Source organism: Pinus tabuliformis, chromosome 1_1 (assembly GCF_031772625.1).
Source record: "Pinus tabuliformis cultivar Carrire ecotype Pingquan chromosome 1_1, CPIR1, whole genome shotgun sequence".
Taxonomy (NCBI): Eukaryota; Viridiplantae; Streptophyta; class Pinopsida; order Pinales; family Pinaceae; genus Pinus; species Pinus tabuliformis.
In genome coordinates, this window is record NC_142297.1 from 977,293,463 (window position 1) to 977,313,874 (window position 20,412).

Here is a 20,412-nt window from a genome sequence, read left to right on the forward strand (position 1 = left end):
ATTTAGTGTGTTAATTTGGGAGTGCTTCCACTCATCCCTGTTTGTTTCTTTGCTCCCGTGTTCCTCAAATCCTGGAAACTTGGTAGAACATTGTTAAAGCTGGATTTAGTGTGTTTGTTTTATTCTGAGATAAATAAAAAGTTGAGATACATCTTCCTAACTCCTTACAATTTCGAATGCATCCATTTGTTCCTAATCTACATGGACCTGATACAGGGGTGGCAGGTGGGGGAGGGATCCTTTGGGATCTCGCTGAACAACAAGAAATTGAGTTTGTGTGGGGCCTAGGTAAAGAATCCAACAACATGGCAGAAAATGTATGGTCTGCTCCTAGAATTGATGTTAGCCAATAATCAGAAATGTATGGTCTGCTCCTAAGACTGACTGATCTTAGCAGAAATGTATGGTCTGCTCCTAAGACTGACTGATCTTAGCCAAGAGTCATGGAATTTCTAGGATTGCCATTATGGGGATTCTCTCATAACCAACCATTTCTTGCAAAAAGGGGTACCCTCCAAGACAAACAAGCTAAATCTTCTTTTACAAAGAATCACGAGTTTATTGGAATCTTTTCAGCACAAAAGCTTCTTGCATGTTCTGAGAGCTAGAATTTAGAGGCAGAACAACAAGCCAATCTAGCCTGTGGTCTGATCAAGGGCCAAATAGAAGTCAATGGGGAAAGGAGTTGGAAAACCATTACATGACAATGCTTATGCTTATGTGATATACCTCTTATGTTTATATGCTATGAAAACATTAGAATCATTATGGAGAAGCAGGGTTTAATTAAAAATGTACGGAATTTAGCGTTGGCAGGATGCAATCAATGATAAGTGATGTGAACAATTTAAATGGCGGTAGGCTCATATGGAAGGAGGTGTTGGGCCAGCATTACACGGTGGGATCTGGATATTAAGTCTCGTACGTGGGCCGGCCTTTCAATCACCAAGTCTTGGAAACAACATCGCCCGCACCAGACGAAAGGATTGAGTTCGTGTGGGAGGACCAACGATCACCTCGAGCATTCAAGGAGGAGAGAACCTGGTTCGGCATGGGATTTATTTGTTTTTCGAGGATGGGTAAACATTTAGAGTGTGAAGAAGCCTGGCTCCTCCTTCTCCATCCCTGGAGATTACGCCCTTGGGAAGAGAGGTTTGAGCCAGGAATTAAAGCGTTTTGGGCTGGTAGTCTTGTCCCCTCTGTCCTAGAATTCTCAGGGAACACGTTCAACACGAGTTGAATCTGAAGCAGACATAGGTGGTAATCGATAAAGGCAGAGGTGACATAGGCATCAAGCAGACCAAAAGCCCGGAAGAGAGTAGAGTGAAGGGCTCGTGGGAATTTCTTTTGCTCTTGGTTCAAAAATTGGTAACCTGCCCTTTCCTTTCTTGGCATAAGTCTCCAATTTTATCTGCAAGTTCATTTGTGGGTGTTCTCCTAGTGTGCCATTGGCATCATTCCTCCAAGGGCGGTTGGGAATTGTGTGGAGACAGGGTTACAAATTGGAGAAACACTTGTCGCAAGGGCCTAATGGATCCACACAGGCACCCTGACGAAGGAGAAGGCTCCCCTGAGTGCCCTCTCTGCTTGCATTCCCCAATAGTCGAAATGCAAATGCAGAATTGGAGGATGCAATGTCAATGGACTCCTCTCATTGTGAATGAGCAAGTATTGTAAAATTGTTTCTTTGTGGACAATTTTGCAGGATATAAAGTTGTAGACATCGTTAGGAAGTCGGTATTAACTAGTTTTTGTGAAGAGGAGGTAGAAACTCCCAAGTGTCTTTTATGCTGTTATAGAATATGGATTTGCTCTAACGTAACTCTCCTGGTTTTGCTGTGTTCCAGGCGCATATTTTATAAAATATAATACTCATTATTATCTAAAAAAAATTCTACATGGACCTGATACAGAGATGTTATTCTGAAATGCTGATTTGAATGACCCCTGGACTTGATACAGAGATGTTCCCCTGAAACGCTATTTTTAATAACCCCTGTAGCAGGGTTTTTAAATAATTGAAGCTGATTCTATTCTGGAACATAGCCTTTCATGGTTAATCAATAATAAGAATACCACAGGCACAGCGACTAGAGGCTACATAGGACTTGTTTGAGGAAAAATAACAGCTCTAATCAAAGTTGTAAGCATGGTTGCATAGGATTGCCTTGGTTGCAGAGGCTACATGGGGCTTGTTTGAGCAAAAGTAATAGCTCTTAAGTAAAGCTGCAAGCATGGGGCTTGTTTGAGCAAAAATAATAGCTCTCAAGTAAAGCTGCAAGCATGGTTGCATGGTGCTGCCTTGATTGCGTCATATCTGACTGTGTTACATCAACATTTTAAGGATGCACTACAACGATTTAGCATTATGGTTTTACAAATGAGCCAAACAAAATCATTGATAAAGACAACCAAGTCATACGTAAAGGCAAATGGTAACAATGCATAGGGTGATAATGGGCCCTTGCAAATCGTTTGTGATACACTAACTTGTTTGTATCAGTATGTGAAAAACAAAACAAGTCAGAGTCCTGGAATTCAGTAAATTCAAGCAAAACACAAACTTCTATTGTGATTGACAAATTCTAGAATCCATGAAACATGAAATATGCTTCCAAGGATCCAAAAGAGGTGGAAGATTGTAATAGTGAGAGTAAATATAAATGGATCAAATATGCTTCCAAGGAGCAAAAAGAGGTGGAAGATTATAATAGTGAGAGTAAATATAAATGGATCTTTATATAATTTGTTTTCTATTTTGGTATTTTTTGTTGAAAATTTTGGAGCTAATAGATCATTATATTTGGCTATGGAGTCCATTTTAAAGGTAGGCCCCACTTTGGTGATTTAGGGTTGAGAAACTTTTGAAGCCTATCAACTGAAATTTGTTGGGGTTAAAACTTTTTGAACAAAACTTAGACGTGGACATTGGTCTTCGTATTGAGAGCTTTTCAGGACTGCAAGATAACATTAATTGAAGATCATTTGAAGTTATGCCTCTTACAAATTGATCTATCATGTTGATCACATGATATTAAGTGGATACCACCCCAACTGCAAGATAACATTAATTGAAGATCATTTGAAGTTATGCCTCTTACAAATTGATCTATCATGTTGATCACATGATATTAAGTGGATACCACCCCAACTTCCATTATTTCCATGCAAGGAGCTAGTTAATTAAAAGGGTTCAAAACCTTTAACCCTAATTATGTGGTGAGGCATGCAAAAGCTTTAACCCTAACTATAAAGACAATTAGGACATTGTTAAATATCATGTTGCTATGATAGGAAAGGGTTGCAATTTTGTTGTATTTGTAAATTTCAGTTGTTCCATGGTAGCAAAAGCCTTAAGAGTAAATTATTGAAACAACCTAAAGTAGAAGACCTTGTAAAAGCCATAGAAGTCACCATGTCCATTGCAATTCCATAATGCATGTTATTTGTATTTTGCATTTCATAGATAGAAGAAATGAGCAAGGCATGGGCTTCACTTTTCTAGTTGCTTTTTTCACATATTGGGATTTCCTAAAGAACACATCGTGTCTATTGTATGGATGGTGTACTATTTTTTTAGTGTCTTCCATTTCATTTCAATGTTCTAATGGTTTTTGCACTAAACTAGCAATATTAAATCTAAATCTAGAGTAAAACATTTTATAATAAGATAATGTAGAATATTGAAATATCTAAAATGACAAGTTGTTTTAGTGAATATCCACAATGATGTATAGAGCATATTGGTATATGAACAACTTTGGGGTTTTTGTGGGATGTCACATTATCTAAGTGGCATAACAAAAAAATCTTAACTCTAGCCATGGTAGATTAGGATAGTAACAATCCATGCGATGAGTTAGAGGAGAGGTTTTCAAAGTTGGAAGTACAAATCACTAAAGTTTCTCACAATACGACCATCCTCATGGTGACTCTAGAGGACAAGTTTGTACTTTTGGCTAGTTTGGTAACTCCAATTCAAAAGCTAGCTTAGATGGAAAATTTGGAGACAATGAAGACCAACAATAAGAGCAAAAAAAGGAACCAATGAAAGAGAGATGAAGTTCAAACACCATTAGTTATTGCCATTCTTTCTTTAAAATAGAAGCAAAGGTGGATGTCAGACCCTACCAAAGTAAGATTGATATTAATAAGTTGAATTAATGGTTACAACAATTATAAGCTTTTTTTGGTGTTCTTGATATTGGGGAAGAGCCAAAGTTTCATTTGCCCCAATAGATTTAGAAGACCTTGCGCAAGCTTGGAGGAGAAGCCACTCAAAGACACTAAAGTTAGAGGGTGATTCCCATGTGACTAAGAGGGGGGTGTTTCAAAAATCCTCGTTAAGTCTCATTTCTACCCTATTGGGTGTGAAGTGGGTCAATGGATTTGTTGGAGTTACTTTTGGTAGACACAAGGGAAGAGTGTGCAAGAGTGCCACATTGAGTTAGGAAAAAAAACCATTACATTAGCTATCTCTCTCAAGAATTCTGATCTACCCTGAATTATATGGAAGGTCGATACAATTATTTAAAAAGGCAAGTGATTATTTTAAAACATATGATAGTTGATGAGTTGTAGGTGTAGGCACAAGATTTGGAGAATATGAACAAGAAGAAAAGACACCCAAGTGGTTACAAGCAAAAAGACCACAAAGATGCTTCCTCCTAAGCTTAATATGATTGTAGATTTGGGTCATTAGAGGGCCCACTGATAAGTCAATATCGACTTTGTGGTTGGGCTCTTTGATAACTTGAATTTACAATTGGGTTAAGGATGGTTGAAGCATCCAAGTAGAAAAACAAGTAGGAATGAAAAGACATTAAGATAATAACTATTGCACATTAGTGATTTTGTGGTTGGACTCTCCAATGCCTTGAATCTATAGTGGAATTAAGGGGTGGTTGATGCTTCCAAGGAGGAAAAGGAGAGGAAATGAAAAGAGAAGAAGATGACAAACATTGCAAATCATTGCAAGAGTCCAAACAACAACTGCAACCATGGTAATATCGATGGTTGCATTGAAGATAAGTGTTGAAAGTGATAAGCAATGCTGAATCCAAAGAATTACAAGAAGGATTCCACGAAGAAGAAGATACTAGCCATGGATTAAGGCAACTAGGAAGAGAGTGGCTCAGATGTAGATGAAAAGATTGTTTCTACTACAATGTGGAAGGAGATGAGTTTGAGTAAACCATCCCAAGGAAGAGGAGATGATTAAACTCTTTCATATTAAAATCTAGTTCAAGAAGACAAAGGTGATTGATTTATTTGATTTTAGTTTGTGGGCCAACCTTATAGCAAAGGATATGGTCAATGGCCTTGAATTGAAAGTTGATGACCATCCTCACCCATATCCATTGAATATGGATGGTTAACTCAAGGTCACTAAAAAGTGTGAGATCAAATTTTCTAAAAGTGCAAATTATATTGAAGTGGAAATAGATGTAGTACCCCTTGATGTCTATGATGTAGTGTTTAGAAAGCCCTGCAAATATATGAGGAATGCAATCTTCACAATGAAAGGAAACACACACCCATTGATTAAAGATGACAAGTAATTCATCATCAATGTGCACAATGGTAAATCCAATATCTCTCTTGTAAATACTAACTAGACCAAGAAATTGAACAACTCTAGTAGGAGGTTTGTGTTACTTTTCTTAAGAGAATTGAGGAGGAGAAGGCAGCTTTGGGTGATGTGGGCAATAGTATAAACATTTGTTGGGAAGTAAAGGCACCTTTGGGTGATGTGGGCAATAGTATAAACATTTGTTGGGGGAGCTTATACAAGTATACAAAGAAGTGTTCTAGGACCCTGGAGTGTCACTACCTAAGAGAGAAGTGGAGCACACATTATAGTTGTTGAATGACTACCTATTTCCAAACATTAGGTTGTATAGAGTCCGTCTTGGAAGCAAAGGAAGTGAAGGAACATTGACAACAATGATTGGAGTGGGGAGTAATTAAACCAAACATCTCACCACATGGATCACCTATCACCATATCAATGAAGAAGGGAACTTGAAAAATGTACATCTAATATAGAGCTTTGAATAAGATTCTCCTAAAGGATCAACATCCTCTATTGATGATCGATGATTGCTAGAGTTGGATCTCACATTGGGATACCACTTGGAATGAGTTAAAGAAAAAGACCCTGGGAAGACCACCTTCAAGATGAGGCAAGGTCTATATGGATGGATGGTAATGCATTTTGGTTTATGTAATGTAACAATTATATTTATGCATTTGATAAATGATGTATTAAATCCAATTATAAATTCATTTGTAATAATCAAATTCCATGATTTATTGGTTTATAATTCTATTTAGGAATCTCACATCTCATGCAAGTATTAGAGTCCTTGAAAAAGTATCAAATCTCGACAATACATCTTAAGATTTGTGAACTTGCTCAACAATCATTGGTGTATTTGGGGTATAGTGGATGAAAACTCAAGATAAATCCTACGAAGATGGAGGCCATTAGCAAGTGACCAACCCCTACTAATATCATTGAACTTAGTGGAGAGGTAAGTTGGTATGTTGTGATTCTGAAATGTTCCATGGTAGAGTTTTGAATTACTTGACATATGATAAGTAACTCTCCTTTGGTTCACGTTATTAAGAAATGGAAGTATTCTTTGATGGTACATTGATGACCAACAATTAAGTGTTAGCAAGCCTAGAATAAGTTTCAACAAACAAAACATTAAAGTGGATAGGTTTTTAACAATAATATCATATTATCATCAAATATAAAAATAGTAACACTAATAAGTTGGTAGAGATTCTTTTGGAATTCTTATGCCATCCCCATCAAAAATCATAGCTTGGGAATTCTTATGTGCATGTAGTCTTTCTTCCATGATGCATACAAAGAGGCATACATAGAATATGAAGACTTTAAAGAGGTGTTAAAACAACTACAAGGTTAAGTTCATGTAAAAGAAGGTGACAAGCATGATGACTATCATTTTCAAGATTGGTTGCTCTACATGCTAGGCAAGCTTTATGTTCCTAAAGGAGAAATATTGCAACTTATCACAGAGGCCCACATCTCCTAAGCTACATGGCATTTTGGTGTTGGGAACAAAGTTTCCAACTTACAGAGATGTGTATTAGTCTAAGATGCAAAAACATGTCACTAGATTTATTAGATGATGCACACTTTGTTATACTAATGAACTTGGTGACAAGACAAGGTTTATACCATCCTTTGCCTATACTTATGAGACCACAAGAGAGAATCTCCATGGATTTTGTGGATTGTTTTCAAGAGCAAGGAAATCATGAGATTATTTTGTGCATTCTCATGTCTTGTAAAAAGATCACCAAGGAACAAGAAGCAACAAACATGATCTTCAAAAAGGGTGCAATTTTGCATATCAAGGAGCAACTTCTCAAGATACAAATATAGAATTCCCAATGCCTTTTGGACTACACTTTGGGAGAATATGAATCCATGTTGAAGAGATCCACAGCATTCAACAGATTCATCATCAAGATGTCAACAACAAGAGAAGTACCAAGGCAGAACTTTCACATATTTCATCTCAAGAAGAATCTCTCCTTCCATTTGACTTTGTCCCTCCACTTCATCTCTCTTCTTCTGTGAATTTTTAGACCAAAAACACATCCAAGTGTGTGCGCAAATGAGCTCATATCATATTATATTTACACTGTTCAGAGGGGTGCAAACAAACATGTCCATGTCCATTGGGGCAGGGTTGGATTGTCATGTAGCCTGACTTGACATCTAGACGAGATTTTGACCCAAAATTACATAATAAAAATCCTTTTTCCTTTTTCTTTTCAAAAGGTCCAAATAGGACTTTAACTCTTTGACTCAACAAAACCTAGAAGCATGAAGCACATGCATATTTAATAATAATAATAATAATAATTCTTTTGATCCTGAAACCCATGTTTGAAAATATTTTTTTCTCTTCCTTTTTTCTTCTTTTTGCATTTTACATAAAATACATAGAGGTACAATTATGAAGACTGAAACTAGTTACATCTTTCAACAAATTCAATATGGATGTGGGAGAATACTTGAGAAATGAAGGAATATTCCACAAATTAATGTATAGCAGATTCAATTTGGGACTTGATGATTTTTGTGTAGCATCAAGAGGTATTCATGCATGCCAAAAGGCCTCCCCAATTGACAAAGAAAAATTATGAAAATGTAAAATTAAAATTTGTATTTTTGGGCTTCATGTAGGCCTTAAATTGTCAAGTTGGCCCCACCATGAAAGGGTGTGACCCTTGGTCAAAGTCACCCATTTGTCAAGTGTAAATACACAAGTTGGCTTCCACTTTTTGACCAATTTGGAACACACACATTCTCTCTCTTTTATTCTTATCCACACATGTGAATTCAAGAGGAAAATTTGAAGTTTGAATGAGTTATAGATGCTGCCATTTCATCGATTTTTGTACTATGTTTGATAAAAAAATTGGCTCTATTAATCGAGAATTTGTCCAAAAGTTTGACTGCAGAGAATTCCAAGTTTTACCGTAGAAGAAGGCCAAGTTTGATAGCAGAGAGACACTATTTGATCAGAGGAAGTCAACTGCAGGTCTGAGTTGATCGTAGGGGTAAACCACAGGTCTGACTAGCAATATTAACTCTAAATCTAGAGTAAAACATTTTATAATAAGATAATGTAGAATACTGAAATATCTAAAATGACAAGTTGTTTTAGTGAATATCCACAATGATGTATAGAGCATATTGGTATATGAACAACTTTGGGGTTTTTTTGGGATGTCACATTATCTAAGTGGCATACCAAAAAAATCTTAACTCTAGCCATGGTAGATTAGGATAGTAACAATCCATGCGATGAGTTAGAGGTGAGGTTTTCAAAGTTGGAAGCACAAATCACTAAAATTTCTCACAATACGACCATCCTCATGGTGATGAGTTAGAGGAGAGGTTTTCAAAGTTGGAAGCACAAATCACTAAAATTTCTCACAATACGACCATCTTCATGGTGACTCTAGAGGACAAATTTGTACTTTTGGCTAGTTTGGTAACTCCAATTCAAAAGCTAGCATAGATGGAAAATTTGGAGACAATGAAGACCAACAATAAGAGCAAAAAAAGGAGCCAATGAAAGAGAGATGAAGTTCAAGCACCATTAGTTATTGCCATTCTTTCTTTAAAATAGAAGCAAAAGTGGATGTCGGACCCTACCAAAGTAAGATTGATATTAATAAGTTGAATTAATGTTTACAACAATTATAAGCTTTTTTTGGTGTTCTTGATATTGGGGAAGAGCCAAAGTTTCATTTGCCCCAGTGGATTTAGAAGACCTTGCACAATCTTGGAGGAGAAGCCACTCAAAGACACTAAAGTTAGGGGGTGATTCCCATGTGACTAAGAGGGGGGTGTTCCAAATCCTCGTTAAGTCTGATTTCTACCCTATTGGGTGTGAAGTGGGTCAATGGATTTGTTGGAGTTACTTTCGGTAGACAAGGGAAGAGTGTGCAAGAGTGCCACATTGAGTTAGGAAAAAAAACCATTACATTAGCTATCTCTCTCAAGAATTTTGATCTACCCTGAATTATATGGAAGGTCGATACAATTATTTTATAATAAGATAATGTAGAATATTGAAATATCTAAAATGATAAGTTGTTTTAGTGAATATCCACAATGATGTATAGAGCATATTGGTATATGAACAACTTTGGGGTTTTTTTGGGATGTCACATTATCTAAGTGGCATACCAAAAAAATCTTAACTCTAGCCATGGTAGATTAGGATAGTAACAATCCATGCGATGAGTTAGAGGTGAGGTTTTCAAAGTTGGAAGCACAAATCACTAAAATTTCTCACAATACGACCATCCTCATGGTGATGAGTTAGAGGAGAGGTTTTCAAAGTTGGAAGTACAAATCACTAAAATTTCTCACAATACGACCATCTTCATGGTGACTCTAGAGGACAAATTTGTACTTTTGGCTAGTTTGGTAACTTCCAATTCAAAAGCTAGCATAGATGGAAAATTTGGAGACAATGAAGACCAACAATAATAGCAAAAAAAGGAGCCAATGAAAGAGAGATGAAGTTCAAGCACCATTAGTTATTGCCATTCTTTCTTTAAAATAGAAGCAAAAGTGGATGTAAGACCCTACCAAAGTAAGATTATTAATAAGTTGAATTAATGTTTACAACACTTATAAGCTTTTTTTGGTGTTCCTGATATTGGGGAAGAGCCAAAGTTTCATTTGCCCCAGTGGATTTAGAAGACCTTGTGCAAGCTTGGAGGAGAAGCCACTCAAAGACACTAAAGTTAGGGGGTGATTCCCATGTGACTAAGAGGGGGGTGTTCCAAATCCTCGTTAAGTCTGATTTCTACCCTATTGGGTGTGAAGTGGGTCAATGGATTTGTTGGAGTTACTTTCGGTAGACAAGGGACGAGTGTGCAAGAGTGCCACATTGAGTTAGGAAAAAAAACCATTACATTAGCTATCTCTCTCAAGAATTCTGATCTACCCTGAATTATATGGAAGGTCGATACAATTATTTTAAAAGGCAAGTGATTATTTTAAAATATAGGATCGTTGATGAGTTGTAGGTGTAGGCACAAGATTTGGAGAATATGAACAAGAAGAAAAGACAACTAAGTGGTTTCAAGCAAAAAGACCACAAAGATGCTTCCTCCTAAGCTTAATATGATTGTAGATTTGGGTCATTAGAGGGCCCACTGATAAGTCAATGTCAACTTTGTGGTTGGGCTCTTTGATGACCTGAATTTACAATTGGGTTAAGGATGGTTGAAGCATCTAAGTAGAAAAACAAGTAGGAATGAAAAGACAATAAGATAATAACTATTGCACATTAGTGACTTTGTGGTTGGACCCTCCAATGCCTTGAATCTATAGTGGAATTAAGGGGTGGTTGATGCTTCCAAGGAGGAAAAGGAGAGGAAAGGAAAAGAGAAGAGGATGACAAACATTGCAAATCATTGCAAGAGTCCAAACAACCACTGCAACCATGGTAATATCGATGGTTGCATTGAAGATAAGTGTTGAAAGTGATAAGAAATGCTGAATCCAAAGAATTACAAGAAGGATTCCACGAAGAAGAAGATACTAGCCATGGATTAAGGCAACTAGGAAGAGAGTGGCTCAAATGTAGATGAAAAAATCGTTTCTACTACAATGTGGAAGGAGATGAGTTTGAGTAAACCATCCCAAGGAAGAGGAGATGATTAAACTCTTTCATATTAAAATCTAGTTCAAGAAGACAGGTGATTGATTTATTTGATTTTAGTTTGTGGGCCAACCATATAGCAAAGGATATGGTCAATGGCCTTGAATTGAAAGTTGATGACCATCCTCACCCATATCCATTGAATAAGGATGGTTAACTCAAGGTCACTAAAAAGTGTGAGATCAAATTTGCTAAAAGTGCAAATTATATTGATGAAGTGGAAATAGATGTAGTACCACTTGATGTCTATGATGTAGTGTTTAGAAAGCCCTGCAAATATATGAGGAATGCAATCTTCATAATGAGAGGAAACACACACCCCTTGATTAAAGATGACAAGTAATTCATCATCAATGTGCACAATGGTAAATCCAATATCTCTCTTGTAAATACTAACTAGACCAAGAAATTGAACAACTCTAGTAGGAGGTTTGTGTTACTTTTCTTAAGAGAATCGAGGAGGAGAAGGCAACTTTGGGTGATGTGGGCAATAGTATAAACATTTGTTGGGAAGTAAAGGTAGCTTTGGGTGATGTGGGCAATAGTATAAACAATTGTTGGGAAGTAAAGGCACCTTTGGGTGATGTGGGCAATAGTATAAACATTTGTTGGGGGAGCTTATACAAGTATACAAAGAAGTGTTCTAGGACCCTGGAGTGTCACTACCTAAGAGAGACGTGGAGCACACAATATAGTTGTTGAATGACTACCTATTTCCAAACATTAGGTTGTATAGAGTCCATATTGGAAGCAAAGGAAGTGAAGGAACATTGACAACAATGATTGGAGTGGGGAGTAATTAAACCAAACATCTCACCACATGGATCACCTATCACCATACCAATGAAGAAGGGAACTTGAAAAATGTACATCTACTATAGAGCTTTGAATAAGATTCTCCGAAAGGATCAACATTCTATATTGATGATCAATGATTGCTAGATTAGTTGCAACATGCAAGTACTTCACCAAGTTGGATCTCACATTGGGATACCACTTGGAATGAGTTAAAGAACCAGACCCTGGGAAGACCACCTTCAAGATGAGGCAAGGTCTATATGAATGGATGGTAATGCATTTTGGTTTATGTAATGTAACAATTATATTTATGCATTTGATAAATGATGTATTAAATCCAATTCTAAATTCATTTGTAATAATCAAATTCCATGATATATTGGTTTATAATTCTATTTAGGAATCTCACATCTCATGCAAGTATTAGAGTCTTTGGAAAAGTATCAAATCTCGACAATACATCTTAAGAATTGTGAATTCGCTCAACAATCGTTGGTGTATTTGGGGTATAGTGGATGAAAACTCAAGATAAATCCTACGAAGATGGAGGTCATTAGCAAGTGACCAACCCCTACTAATATCATTGAAATTAGTGGAGAGGTAAGTTGGTATGTTGTGATTCTGAAATGTTCCATGGTAGAGTTTTGAATTACTTGACATATGATAAGTAAATCTCCTTTGGTTCACGTTATTAAGAAATGGAAGTATTCTTTGATGGTACATTGATGACCAAAAATTAAGTGTTAGCAAGCCTAGAATAAGTTTCAACAAACAAAACATTAAAGTGGATAGGTTTTTAACAATAATATCATATTATCATCAAATATAAAATAGTAACACTAATAAGTTGGTAGAGATGCTTTTGGAATTCTTATGCCATCCCCATCAAAAATCATAGCTTGGGAATTCTTATGTGCATGTAATCTTTCTTCCATGATGCATACAAAGAGGCATACATAGAATATGAAGACTTTAAAGAGTTGTTAAAACAACTACAAGGTTAAGTTCATGTAAAAGAAGGTGACAAGCATGATGACTATCATTTTCAAGATTGGTACCTATACATGCTAGGCAAGCTTTATGTTCCTAAAGGATAAATATTGCAACTTATCACTGAGGCCCACATCTCCTAAGCTACATGGCATTTTGGTGTTGGGAACAAAGTTTCCAACTTACAGAGATGTGTATTAGTCTAAGATGCAAAAACATGTCACTAGATTTATTAGATGATGCACACTTTGTTATACTAATGAACTTGGTGACAAGACAAGGTTTATACCATCCTTTGCCTATACCTACCAGACCACAAGAGAGAATCTCCATGGATTTTGTGGATTGTTTTACAAGAGCAAGGAAATCATGAGATTATTTTGTGCATTCTCATGTCTTGTAAAAAGATCACCAAGGAACAAGAAGTAACAAACATGCTCTTTGAAAAGGGTGCAATTTTGCAAACCAAGGAGCACCTTCTCAAGATACAAATATAGAATTCCCAGTGCCTTTTGGACTACACTTTGGGAGAATATGAATCCATGTTGAAGAGATCCACAACATTCAACAGATTCATCATCAAGATATCAACAACAAGAGAAGTACCAAGGCAAAACTTTCACATATTTCATCTCAAGAAGAATCTCTTCTTCCATTTTAGACTTCGTCCCTCCACTTCATCTCTCTTCTTCTGTGAATTTTTAGACCAAAAACACATCCAAGTGTGTGCGCAAATGAGCTCATATCATATTATATTTACACTGTTCAGAGGGGTGCAAACAAACATGTCCATGTCCATTGGGGCAAGGCTGGATTGTCATGTAGGCCGACTTGACATCTAGACGAGATTTTGACCCAAAATTACATAATAAAAATCCTTTTTCATTTTTCTTTTCAAAAGGTCCAAATCGGACTTTAACTCTTTGACTCAACAAAACCTATAAGCATGAAGAACATGCATATCTAATAATAATAATAATAATAAGTCTTTTGACCATGAAACCCATGTTTGAAAATATTTTTTTCTTTTTTGTCTTCCTTTTTTCTTCTGTTTGCATTTTACATAAAATACATAGAGGTACAATTATGAAGACTGAAACTAGTTACATATTTCAACAAATTCAATATGGATGTGGGAGAATACTTGAGAAATGAAGGAGTATTCCACAAATTAATGTATAGCAGATTCAATTTGGGACTTGATGATTTTTGTGTAGCATCAGGAGGTATTCATGCATGCCAAAAGGCCTTCCCAATTGACAAAGAAAAATTATGAAAATGTAAAATTAGAATTTGTATTTTTGGGCTTCATGTAGGCCTTAAATTTTCAAGCTGGCCCCACCATGAAAGGGTGTGACCCTTGGTCAAAGTCACCCATTTGTCAAATGTAAGTACACAATTTGGCTTCCACTTTTTGACCAATTTGGAACACACACATTCTCTCTCTTTTATTCTTATCCATACAGGCGAATTCAAGAGGAAAATTTGAAGTTGGAATGAGTTATAGATGCTGCCATTTCATCGATTTTTGTACTATGTTTGATAAAAAAATTGGCTCTATTAATCGAGAATTTGTCCAAAAGTTTGACTGCAGAGAAGTCCAAGTTTGACCGTAGAAGAAGGCCAAGTTTGATAGCAGAGAGACACTATTTGATTGGAGGAAGTCAACTGCAGGTCTGAGTTGATCGTAGGGGTAAACAACAGGTCTGAATTTCTAGAATTGAAGAAATTTCTAGAAACTCTTCTTCCATTTTAGATTTCCTCCCCGTGGTTCTAGACGAAAAGTTGACTAGAATTGACTATTTTGATGGGTTGACTAATGTTGACTAAGTTTGAATTTTACCAAGTTTGACTGTTGAATAGACCTAGATTTTGGTACAAATTTATAGAATATTTTTTAGATTGTAATTATTGTTGAAGAAAAAATTTCCCCTAAAAGAAAATTTGTTGGGTTTTTCCCAAGGTTGGGTTTTCCCAGGGTAAATTTGCTATCTCTATTGTGCTTGGTTGTCTCTTTATGATCCAATTGTTTTCATTACATTATTGTTGATATTTTTTATGTATAATTGCTCAATGATATAAGTAGTATCAGATAAATTGATTGGAAATCATTAGGAAGTAATGATCAAATTAGAAAATCAGTTTCTACTATGCTTCCTTATAGAAAATTCAACATGGTTTCAAAATGCAGTTAGCCCTAGAGACAAGTGTTCAAGTAGCTTAATTAGTTTTTGGGTCCCTTGACTAAAATGACAGCAAGTATTAGAGTTAAAGATATGTGCCATCAATTTCGGATCTTGGAATACCAAGATACTCCTTATTTGGAAGAGAATGAACTTTAGGATCATGTGGAGAAAGTCGTTCCAGAGCTAGAGGGAGCTGAAGAGAAAACCAAATATAAGAAGAATGAAACTAAGACCAAGAGAATCTCAGTAGATTCCATAAAATATCACTAATTATTCCCAAGAGAAGGAACACGATGATGGATAATTTTTCCCAGATCCTTTGGCGTCTACCCACAAGTGACGCATCTCCATCTTGTAGCCACACTAGAGGTTCCATTCCCTGTAAGGTACAAGTCAACTTTGACATTCCCATATTTGAAGGCCAGATAGATGCAGACGCCGTAGATAGATGGTTAAATCTGTTGGAAGGATATTTTTCAGTTCATGTCTTTTCCAATCGGGGAAATATTACTTTTGCACCCCTCAAATCCACCCCCCATGTCAAGGGCTGGTGGGAAACCCACTGTGAACAGAAGGACGAGAGGGAACCCTCACTTTTTTTAGCCGCACCCACTTGGAATTTTTTCTGAGATGCCATCAAGGAACAATATTACTCTATCGGGATCTATGAAGATAAATACATAAAGGGAAACCAAGATGTGACGAAGTTCACAAATATTTTTAATCCCCTCCGTACAAAGTTGGGTATCAAGAATTCTGAGTGGAATTTGGTACTCAAGTACCACAGATGTCTACGCAAGTACATCTAGAATGAGATGGAGTTCCTGTACATCTCCTCGCTTGGCATTGCCTATTGATACACTATCAAGATCGAGCATAAATTTAAACAAAAGAAGCAAGACTTTGGATCTATGAATCTGAAGCAAGGGAAAGGAACCCCCAAACTACAGAACAAAGGACAAAGCCAAGGCAGGGTGACCTAGGACAATCCAGCGAAGCCGCAAGCAAAGAACAAAACCATGAATACAAGAATGACCCAGGGAAATGGTGTGAGTTCCATAAGAGCCCCACTCACAACACAAGTGAGTGTCGAGCCAAGCAGTCACTGGTGGCTGAGCTGAAGGCTTCTGAATTAGATGCATATTCTGACTCTGAGTCAGATTACGACAAGGGAGATGAAAAAGGGAAGCAAATTATTGATTCAAAGCCTAGTGTCATCGTTGTCATCACCAAGATCTAGAAGATTGAGCCCAAAGATCCAGAGGAGGGGGAGTGACTCTTCCACTCATAGATGTGGGTGAAGGGTTCTTCGCTATAGTTCATTGTCGACATCAAAAGCCAAAATAACATCATTTCAGCAGAGGTTGTGAAGCAGTTGGGCCTATCGACCACACCACACCTATAGCCGTACACCATCAGGTGGCTTCACCAAGGACGAGATCTCCGCATCAGCCAACAGTGCTGTCTTCCCTACAACATCAAGCTCTTCACAGATGAGGTACTGTGTGATGTTTCTCCTCTTGAAGTTTGTGATGTATTATTAGGCCAAACACACTTGTGGAAGCGTCATGTTGTTTATGAGTATAAGCCTCACACTGTTATTATTTATCTGGACAATAAGTTATACAGGAAAATGGAGGTAGCACCGCCTACCGCCATCTCTTTGATCTCTATGAAACAATGTATTAAGATCATTTCCCAGACCGAGAAATTTTTCTTCCTTATGATTCACCTTTAGGGCAAGAAGAAGATTGTGGCCACATCCACGATCTCTAGATAAGGCTCCTTCGCACGACAACAAAAAATGGACAACGTCGTGGAGTAGTACATGGACATCTTCACCTCACCCATAGGGGTACCCTTACACTATCAGGTCAAGCACTCCATCGATCTGAACCTGAGGGCGTCGCTACGCAACGAACCAATCTATTGACGCTTTGTTATGGAGAACCTTGAAATCAAGATGCAGATTCAGGGTCCGGTGGAGAAAGGGCACATCAGGTCAAGTTTATCACTTTATGGGAGCCTAATCGTGTTTGTACAAAAGAAGGACGACTCTGTATTCACTATCAGGTGCTGAATAATATCACTGTCTGGTTGATCAGGGGCTCATGTCCCAAGTGTCGTAAAATGCTCAAAAATTAAAGTTCTCAGAACTAGTTCAAACTTGAATGAATGGAAAGAGCTCGTCCTCCTGATTCCGGCGCTGCAAACGGTTCGAAAAACGGTCTCCGTATGAGGAAGTTATGCCAAAAAGAAAAATTGTCCATTAACATTGAAATTTTGAATTTTTTTCAAAAAAAAATTAAAATAGAATATTCCTTTTCGGGAAGAAAATGGCAGGCTTCCACGTGGCAGGCCTGGAGGCCACCACGTGGCAGGCCCGGATGACATCATCATATCTATATTTGGCACATATGTAAAACTTTTGGCGTTGGTAAGTTTTGAACACGGGACCTCCGTCGCATCAATGGACAGTCTTACCGATAGGCCAACGTTGTGGGTTTTGATATGGAAGCGGCAAAAGCCTTTTAAAGTTTGAATTATTATGAGGTGGGGCCCGAAGGGGGCCAGCCCCTAAGGGCAAACCCCCATACATATGACCACCGCCCGAAACCGTAGGCCTAACTCCTAACCGCGCGCCCAAATTCAAACGGTCACCGCTGATGTGTTCACATATGCAAGAAATCCGGAGGTTAACACTCAATTTTATTAACCGTTCATTAAAAGGCATGGTGCGGAATCCGATGGAGAACCTAACCACCGCCGAACTTCGTTCACATGCATTAAAGCAAACGGATAACTGGCGGGTAATGTGCGGTTAGACTGGCGGATTTTCGGCAGACCACCAAATTTGGGCGGTCCTGCCATAATTGGCGGAGTTAACTGGACTCCACTACAGTTAGCTGGAGTGATTCTAGGCCTAATTGGGGGAAAACTTCAATGAGCCATAACTTTGGCTAGGGAAGTCCTTTTTGGACGATTTTTTTTTTGATTTTGACTATTCAGATGATTTTGAAGCCATTGGCACAGGTTAGAGAGCAATCAGAGGTCGTTTGCAGGTGTTTTTGCTCCGTGGAAGTTCTAGGAGCCACTAGGGCCCAGTATTGTGGGAGCTGTATAGGGTTGCAGGTACCCATTGGAGGAGAACCAATAGTCATTCCTGACTGATTTGAGTGTTCTGAATCCAGTTTTACAGTCTATTTCTCCTTTTGAGGCTTTTATTCAGATGTATATTCATTTTGAGCTTTTAATCAAAACGAGGACATGCCCATTTCGGAGCCTTGGACCCAGCAGATGTAGCCCAGGAGGGGTGAACTGCTTTATCAACTTCTTTTGCATCTGTGGTTGAGTTATTTTGTAGAACAAATTTGTTTTAGTGTGTTAAACAGTAAAATGATTTAATTCTACTATACTTAAATGGGTCATGAACAGCTGAAAATTTCATTTGTTTTTAACTGCAAGACATGTACATATTTTAAACATTTATGTTTACTGAATTGAATACCTTGCAAAGCATTTACAAGTAGTTTCAAATTCAGATCAAGTTGGTATCAGAGCTATGTTTTTGTTTCTTTGTATTAAAAGCAGTCAAATAAACTATAGACAAAGCCTGAAACGAGCCAGGAAGCCTTCAAAATTCTCTTGTTATACAATTTCAAAGTAGATAAATGCTCTTTCAGTCAATCTCTGGTGTAGTTGTCTTTTGATTGTTTTTGTGCAAATATCTTCTAACTGTCTTGCAAGTATTGATGCTTACCAGGTTGAAACTTAAAAGAGGGGAAGGACAGTTGACTAGAGAACGAGAGAATCCTCAGTCAAGGAAGGCCAGAGAGCCATCACCTCCACCTTCAATTTCACCCTCAAGAGTCTCAGCAGAAGCTTCAAGAATGTCTGAACAGGAAGGATAAATTCCTGCAGACATGGATCCAAAAGAAGAAGAAAGAGTCTTCAGAAAGGCTTTCTTGGACCTCACTGAAATGGTGAGGATATTGTACCAAGAAAGAAATGAGAAATTTGCTGGAGAAGGGTCCAAACATCCACATGAAGGAGAGGGCTCTTCAGGAGGTAAGAAGGATGATGATCATTCCAAGAAAGGACATGGAGGTAATGGTGATCCACCACCCCCATCGTCACCTTCTTCCTCTTCATCCTCATCTTCTTCTTCTATGCATAAGCATAGATCCTCTGAAAAAGTCCTTTTTTGAAACTTGATGTAAAATTTGAATTACCTATGTTTAATGGTGAAGTGAATGCAGAAAAGCTTGACAACTGGATTAGGCAGTTGGAAGTTTACTTGAGGATCAGGAATATGCATGATGATGCTACAAAGATTCAATTGGCTTCTTTGAGAATGGATGGAGCAGCATTGGTTTGGTGGGAGGCCAAGACCAAAGAGGAGATCAAGAAATTTGGTAAGGTTACCTTAACATGGACTGAATTTCTGTTAGCCATTAAAAAACAATTTTATCCTCTTGCTCACATGCAGAAAGCCATTATGAACTGGCAAAATTTCAGACAACTTAAGGGTTAGAGTGTCCAAGACTACACCCAAGAATTCAGGAGAAGAGCTCTCTTGTTAGGGGTAGATTTATAGACCTAGGAAACCTTGTTGAAATACATTGGTGGCTTGCATAGCTACCTTAGACACACCATCTTGAGGTTTAACCCTACTAGCCTAGACGAGGTTTGTGTCCAAGCTACCCATTTAGAGGCAAGGGGAAAAAACACATTTGAAGAGGGTAGAAACAAGCCCCCCAAGGGGAAAAACAAAGAGAAAACCTCCAAGGGAAAGGGAAAAAAGGATGCATCTATCAAACATGAGAGTGAGAAAGTGATCTGTAAACACTGTTCTAAATCAGGCCATGAGGAGAAAAAATGTTGGAAATTACATCCTGAAAAAAGACATCAATTTAACAAATCCAAAGGGAAACAGAAAATTGCTGCTACTACATCTACACCACAAGATTTAGGGGATGATTCAGGTGATGAAACCAAAATTGTAGCAATGGGTTTGAAAAACTTGAAGGGAAAAGAAATTGAAACTCAAGCCAGCACTAGTACCTCAAACTGTCATGTACAAGCTCCTAATGAGGAAGAAAGAATTGAATTGTTTCATGTGAGGGTGATTTCAAAACATACTAAGGTTGACACACTTTTTGATAGTGGGTCACAAGCAAATCTTATATCAGAAGACTTGG